Source organism: Mustela nivalis, assembly GCF_964662115.1.
Source record: "Mustela nivalis genome assembly, chromosome: 16".
Taxonomy (NCBI): Eukaryota; Metazoa; Chordata; class Mammalia; order Carnivora; family Mustelidae; genus Mustela; species Mustela nivalis.
Genome location: NC_139035.1, coordinates 2,566,981 through 2,574,820, shown reverse-complemented (window position 1 = coordinate 2,574,820; position 7,840 = coordinate 2,566,981). Strand labels below are relative to the sequence as shown.

General features: G+C 44.3%; 1 long non-coding RNA gene across 1 annotated transcript in view; it reads left to right on the top strand.

Annotated features, from left to right (window-relative positions):
- The first annotated feature begins 380 nt into the window (after positions 1–380).
- LOC309849864 overlaps positions 381–7,840 on the top strand; it is an 11,556-nt gene continuing 4,096 nt past the window's right edge. The window contains exon 1 of the long non-coding RNA XR_014303965.1: positions 381–654. This is a non-coding gene — a long non-coding RNA (uncharacterized lncRNA). The remainder of the gene's footprint in view (positions 655–7,840) is intronic.

Genomic DNA, 7,840 nt, shown 5'->3' with positions numbered 1-7,840 from the left:
CCAACTCATCGAGCTGTGCAGCCTTTCGCCCTCGATCTGATGCAAACTACGGACATGAGGTAAGCTCGAAGCGCACACACTGCCCAAGGCAAGGGTTTAAAGTGAGAGTCAAGTTCGTCGTCTTTTACAAAGTATACTTTCTCACCCCGTCACTTCTCCAGTTACCAAATCATTTCCAACCTGTCTGGACCTTCTGGGGCTCGTGCATAAATCAGGAGAAATGTGGTTGGAAATGGCTTCCTTTTCTTCAAAGCAACATGTACCCAACTCAATGGAGCATTGGAAATCCATAATGATCCATGTGGTTTCCATTATGCCAAGGGAAAGCCTGTCCCGACTGCTCCAAACCGTCTCTCTGTGCACAACATCAGAGTCCAAGTTGATTACAAAAATTATGGAAAGGTCCCTGGGTTATAGTCAAGAAGCGATCTTCTAGCATGTCAGACCTAGTTTCTCATTCTGATAGAAGAGGCCAATGTACAGCGGTTTGGCATCATCTCTGAAGAAGAGACTCTGTTATGAGATTTCTGGACTTTAAATACCACTATCCTTTTGGGATTTTAGAACTCCTCTGAGGTTGTTCCCAGCCTGAGCCAGAACGATCACGAGAGGCCTGGGAACAAACATAAAACACGCAGCCTTGAGGCAACAGCGGTATGTTCACAGCTTTTTTTTTTTCCTTCTTCTATTTTTCTTTCTTTCTCTCCCTCTATCTTCTTTTCTTCCTCCATCCCCGCCCCCTCCTTCCCTTACATCCTCCTTTCCTTCTTTAATACCTTTATTATTGGCAGTTAGGCTTTTATTTTTTAGTTTTATGGCTGGGCTGGTGAAAAAGGTTAATAAATGTACATATTTGTCAGATGTCTTCTTCTAGCTCCCTTGTTTTTTCCTAAGACAACAATGATGATGGTCTGTTTTTACTCTGCTGTGACATCCACCTGTGGGGAGTAGTGCTGAAGTTCAGAGACAAACGGGTTAACCACCAGGACACATGGATCTTCAGGTGCCATTGAGAGTCACCTAGTACACAGGGAGGCCAATGACTAGGAGAAAACACTCATCAGAGCTCCTCGCAGTGAGTATACCAAAAGACACACGCATAGCCCCATCCTCCAAAAATTACAGATAGTGGAAACAAAACAGAAGAAAGTCAATGTTTACTACACACTGAATGTTCATAAGCATTAATTAAGCTTAATGCTTATGATAAATTAATTTAGCGTTTGCTTAGCAATTAATTGAGTTAATAAGCATTTTGAGCACCACTCTGTGCTAGGAACCCTTCTAGGTGTGAAAGATAAAGCAGGGGACAAGAGACAAAACTCTGACTTACTTTATAGAGTAAGGGATTAAGGGTTTTGGATACATGACTTATTTTGACATTGCCAGAACTCTGTAAGCTGGGTATGATGATTTCCAGCTTACACCTGAGAAAATGCAACTTCAGAGAGGTTAAATTACTACAGTTTGTTAGGGACAGAGCCTCGATCTCCAACCAAGTCTGATTCCAGCTTCTCTATTTTCTATTATCCTCCATGGCCTTCAGGGACCAATGAAATCATGAGTGATCTCACAAGGCAAGAGATCTCACAAGGCAAGGTAGCCGAGGCTGCGCATCAGCCGAGAGGAATCCAGATGAGAGCCGTCCGGGTCTGGCAAAGGCGAGTGCAGCCCGTGAGAGCCTCATGGAGGCACCCAGTCTAAAGGACAGGAAGACAGAGCTTAGACAGGGAAGAAGGGGAAACAGCACAGGAAGGCTCAGAGGCACGTAGGGGCGTGGTCAATCAGGGACAAAGTGAAAGTGGCTTAACTGAAAAGGCTCTTTCGGGACAGAACTGGGAGCCAGAGCCAGAGCCAGAGCCAGCACGCACTGTGGCCTGCTGGAGTTGGTGCTGCATCTTAGGACACTGGGGAATGTGGAGTTTGGACCTAGATATTGTGAGAGTATGCGTTCCCCCGCTCTATGACTGCCGAAAATTGTTTCACCTTGGCAAAGTTACCATTCCCTTGTCAGTAAGAGGGAGGACATGGTTTTAGGTGACTTCAAGAATGACCCACTTATAGAAACACTGGAAAATCGCTGGACAGAAAGGCTAGCATATTATTACATTTCCACCCTGGATGTTATTTTTAAATACCCGCTCAGATTCTTCTTGGGGCCGGCTTGGTGTGCATACAACTGGATACATGAGCATTTAGCCAATAAAACTGGTTGAAGAATGTGAAAAATTTATCTACTCCATGAAGTCATTGTTTCATATTTGTCTGAAGCTCCCAGCGGGCTCCGAACACCAGATTTTTGTTCCCTCTGCTTTCCACATTGCTCTTTCCCATGAGGAGGTTCTTTTGATATCAGCATGGGGTATATGGAATTCTTTGGGGGGTGAAAGGTGTTCTTTCTATTATAGTAGCTTTTTATTTAACCAGTTCATTTCCATGGAAAAGCTGCTTTTAATGCAATAAACTTAGAAGGGGCGTACCAGGTTTGTGTTTTAACTCTCCTCGGCTGCGGCAGTGCTGCTGAGCAAATTTGGTGAGCAGCTGCAATTGCTAAGGTCACACTAACACTGAAAAAAGAAGGTCCTGACATAAACATACCCAAAGGTCTGAATAATTCTGGGCTGCCTCCAATTTTGAAATCCATTTCTCCGGGCTGTTCATTTCTTCTTTCTTTCTCCCACACCAGTTTCTGGCTTTTCCCCATTTCCTAATGAACTCAATTTCATGTGAATGTTTTAATTTTGCCTGCTGTAATGCAAACAGTTCCAATGGTATAACCTTTAGGTCAATTCTATCAAGTATTATTTGCTCGGTCTGTTCAGGGGGGAAAAAATCACTTTCTTCTGCCTAGACCTTGTGTAATTGCATGAATTCTCCAGTTTAGTTGGCTCTGCAAATCTATTCCAAGGTGCACTGACTGCAAGGATGGAAGGGAGCTCATTATGCATTCCCTGCTGAAATGGTGACCTGCAAATAATGATGGGGAAATCAAGCTTGATCGCTGTGCTTTCTCTTTAGTCTAATTTCTGCTGAACTTTGGACTGTAACTTGTTTTTTGGCTGGAGAGCCCCAGGACATACTGGAGTCTGACCAAGGGGGTACCCAGACCTGGATTTTCACACCATGAAGCTGGTAACAGTTTTGACTTCAATGCCTTGAAAAGTAGGTGATTTCAATTGCCCTGTTTCCTTTCAGGGGAAAATGCTTTCTTTGCACCTAAACAATCTTCCGGTGCTTTTGACTGACAAGCATATTGTTATGATTATGACTGGACTTCTTGACTCCTGCAGGGATAGCATTTAAAACTGCCTGAGACTGGCACAAATCAAAATATTCATCAACTTAAACTATGTCAGCTAAAATGGAAAAGCCAAAATTGTAGTGTTTTATATCATGTCAGAAGTCCATGAACACAGTGCAAAACTGCTTAACTCTTTCCCTGCCTGAAGAAAATTGCAGCCCGTAATAAAAGTTATATGGCTATATTTACAAAATTTTACCTACCATATAAATGCCCTATTATTCTCTCTTGAAGTATCCATTGATTTGGGGGGGCCTTATTGATTTCATTAACTTTCCCTCATTCCCATTCATTGATTCATTCGGTCTTTCAAAGAATACATCTGAGTGCCTGTGATGTGCAGGGCACTCCGTTTGCCTTTGTGGGGAAGGGAAATTAAGTCCTTGCCCACAGGTTGCTGGTGGGCAGACATAGAAGAGACAGACATATCCATAACTAGCTATACAGTAAGCAGTATGGCAAGAGCTACGCTATAGGAGAACTGCTGACACAGGTTAATGAGGGCGAAATCATCTCCATGCAGGTTGTGGTAGATGAGAGATCTAAGGAGTTACTGCTCAACCTCCACTTTTTCAAGAATCTTCTTCTCCATTGGTGATGCATGGTCCACAAGTCCTCCCTCAGGTACAGCCGCTGGGTCACTGACCGCACTGAGGCCAGTAGCCCTTCAACTGGAGTTCAGGTAGCAGCGCGTGAGATTTTGGTCTCACCATAGCCGCTGGAGTTGAAATTTAGACCATATCTACAGAGAGGCCAGGAAGAGTGGAGTGAACAAAACCAGCATGCAAGGAAGGGCAGAAATCAGAGCAAGCGTGGTCCTGCTAGGAACTGAGGCCTTCGGTGCCTTGGTAAAAGACGTGATTACATTTCTGTCTCTGCCTCCAGTCCTCCCTACCCCCTCTCCCAGCACCTGCATTTCATTTGCAGAGAGATGGTAGGCAAGAATGAGTTGATTTTTATTACTCACATCCCAAAGAACCCTATCTAAAGCAGAAGGCTTTGTAAGAAAGGAGAAGGATGGGTTTGTCTCCACTTAACAGAGAGTAAGAAAGAGAATAGAAATCCTAGTGTTGCAGGATATTTTGATGTATTAACAAATGTGTTTTTCCCTGTGATTTCCTGTTACCCTTGACCCTCCCCCATCCGGGCAGCTAGACCATGAGTCATTCCTTGCCTCAAGGGAGGGTTGTCACAGCAGAACCAGAGAACAAAAGAGACAAATTCTTGGCTTTTGAGTTTAAAAGGCTGAGCTTCAGGCTTCAGACAAAAAAGATTTGGAAGAATATTTGATCAATTTGAGCCAATTTTTTCCTGCCCACGTAAAATAAAAATTCCCCTGGCTGGAAGACAAGTTACTCTTCTAAGGCAAAGTAAGAGGGTTGGATGCTGGTGAATCTCTGAAAGCAGTTCTTACACTGTCTTCTCCCCTGCACCAACCCCCCAACAAGCTGAACCCTAGCATGAATGTGGAGTTTTCAGGTTCTAAGAACAAGAATTTGGATTCCGGGTTAGAATCCAAAAGATGGCAAATGTCAGAGAGATCCCCCCTCTCCACCCAGCACTGTGCAGAGAAGCTGTCGGGCACATCTAGAGCAAAAGGATAATGGGTTTTTCAGAGTTTTCCATGGTCCCAGAGTGGTAAAGGAGGCAAGCCTAATGTTTTCAGTGGCGCCCAGAGACATGTAGAAGGGGTCGAGAGAAAGCCAGCCCTGGAGGTCTCCCAGGGATGTTGAAGATGTAATCTGTAAGAGTTGAGTAAGAGGAACCAGTGGTACCATATAGACCTTAGAGGATGTCAACCTGGACAGGTAACAGTCAAGAACCAAATCCTGAGGGGTACCTGGGTGGTTAAGCCCCTGACCCTTGGTTTCAGCTCAGGTCCTGATCTCTGGATTGTGAGATCCAGGCCAGAGTGGGCTCAGCACTCAGCACAGAGCTCTGCACTAATACTTCCCCCAATAGATGTCCTGATCAGATCACGCAGGCATCATTTGGATATGGCATATACCCCCCTAGATGGGGCAGAGTTTCTGCTAATTACCCTAAGGGTGGCTGGCCTCCTTTATGGCCAGATTGAATTTGGTTGTGCACACACATACAAGAGCTCCTGATTCAATCTCCTGAGCCATATCAATTATCTACTGCGGCATAAAAAACTACCCCTCAAATTATTCTCCTAAAATAACCATTTTATTTGTTACTGATTCTGTGGATAGAACAGCAAAAGAACTAACTTCCCATCTGATTCTAGTCCAAATTGCTGACATAGAATGGTAAGAAAATAAAATAATGAAGTTCCTATTTTTCCTCAAAATCTCGTTTTTGAGGCATGATATATATGGAGTGAAATTTACCCTTTTGAGAAGCCTGTTTTAAGGAAGCCATACCTGAGTGAGAGGATATGCAGATGAGACTCTGGACTTCAGACCTCAGATGTTGGAATAGGTTAAGATTTTTGGAGCTGTGGGATGAAATTTGTTACAGCGGGATGAAATTTGTTACAGCGGCATCCCACTGCCTGCTACCAAAATTGGTATTAGCTTGGGCCGCCTTAACAAAATGCCACAGGCTAGATGGACCGCACACCACAAATGTATTTCTCATAGTTCCAGAGGCTGGAAAATCAAGATCAAGTTTCCATCAGATTTGGTTTCTGGTGAGCGTTCTCTTCCTGGCTTGCAGATGGTCACCTTCTTACTGTGTCCTCATATGAAAGGCAGAATGAGAGAGAGACAGAGCCTGTATAAGCTCTCTGTTGCCTCTTATGGGGACACTAATCCTATGGGATCAGGGTCTCACCGTTATGACCTCACTTAACCTTAGTTATAAGTAAGCCCTATCTCCAAATACAGTCACAACAGAGGTTAATGTTTCCACATACATTATTTTAGGACATAATTCAGTCCACAGTAGAGACACTGTGTCATATCTCCCTCACATACACAAAATCAATAGAGGTTTTCATTAAAAAATAACTGCAAACATGGCTTTGGAATTATGTGTGAACTCCACTAAAAGTCAAAGAGAACCAACAAAGTTTTAAGAGAGTCAAATCGACATCACCACCACCAGTTTGAACTGAAAGAGACTAAGACTTTCCAAAATGAAGAGAGGACTCTGGACCCTCTCGTTTCTGTGGACAGGAAGCAGGCTGATAAGTTTCTCAGTTGCATACATGGATCATTTCTTACGGAAAAGCAAAGAGATCTCCCAGGACAGAGCCGAGAATTGTGGAAATGCTGAACTAGAGAGCCACTCCCTGAGATGAGAAGAACTAGGCCCTTCATTACACTCCCCAGGAGAGGGAGATGTGACAATGGACCCCTGGTTAGATTTCAGAATGCCTTCTCTCTGCCTCTTGGCCCTCTTCATTTTAAAAGGGAATGTCTGTGGAAGCTATCCTGTCCTGTCTCACACTGCATGCTGAGGTGTGGGAACAGGTGACTTTTCGTTTTAGCTCACAGATCTTTAAATGAAGAGGAGCCACACCAAAGGCACTAGAGTTGAGGAATTTCCTTCACATAAGGGCTGGATCAGATGATGAGATTGTGGACTGCATGCCTGAAACCATAATGGGATGAGACTTTTGGGGAGGAGGTAGGACATTCTGTGTGGGAAACAAATGTGAATTACCATGGCAAGTGGGGGCAGACTGTGGTAAACTGTTTGAGAAAATGACCACCACCAGTCCTCCCGTTCCTAGATGGCGGTTCCTTTGCAATGCGAGTCTCCTACTTCTCCGAACAAGACGCAAAGTCCACTCCCCCACCACTGGAATCTGGGCTGCTCTTATGAATTCCTTTGATCAGCAGAATGCAGCAGAAGTGATATATGGGATAATAGAGCCTCATCTTTAGCTTGTCTTGCCATCCTGAAACCCTGGGACCTCCGTAAATAGAAGTTCAAGCTGGCCCTCTTGCAGATAAGAGACTAACTGGAGAAAAGGCCCAAGTGACAGGCCACCAACTGCCGTAATGTGAATGGGGTTCTCCTAGACCATGTAGCCCCAGGGAAGCCACCAAATTACAGTAACCACTTGAGAGATGCCAGCAGTATCAGCAAACTGCCCAGCCTAGACCAAATTATTAATCCATAGAGTCTTGAGAAAAAAGTGGTTGCTGTTTGAAGACAGTTAGGGGATGGTTTACTCTGCAGCCATGTATGTGGCTAGAATGGCAGATGTGGTTTCACTTCTTCAACTACATGTGCATTAGCAATAGGAAATCGGGGGAGGACAGCTTGCGGTAATTTTCCTCAAATGGAGATTAAAATGCCATGGGCAATAAAGGCTGCGGGGACTCAATTCCCAGTTCATGGAGTGGAGTAAGACCACAGGATCCCCTCAAGCCCTCTCCAGGCAGCTTACTCCACCTTCATTCTCACATCTGCTCTCTGATGCTTGAAATTCCTTTGATGGGGCGGTTAAGGTTTCCACGACGCAAGCTAAAATACATTGCTTTAATATATGTCATTGTATTAAATGGGGACACACGAGAAAAGTAACCTACTTCGTTTCCCCAAGACATAACTGTTGTCTAA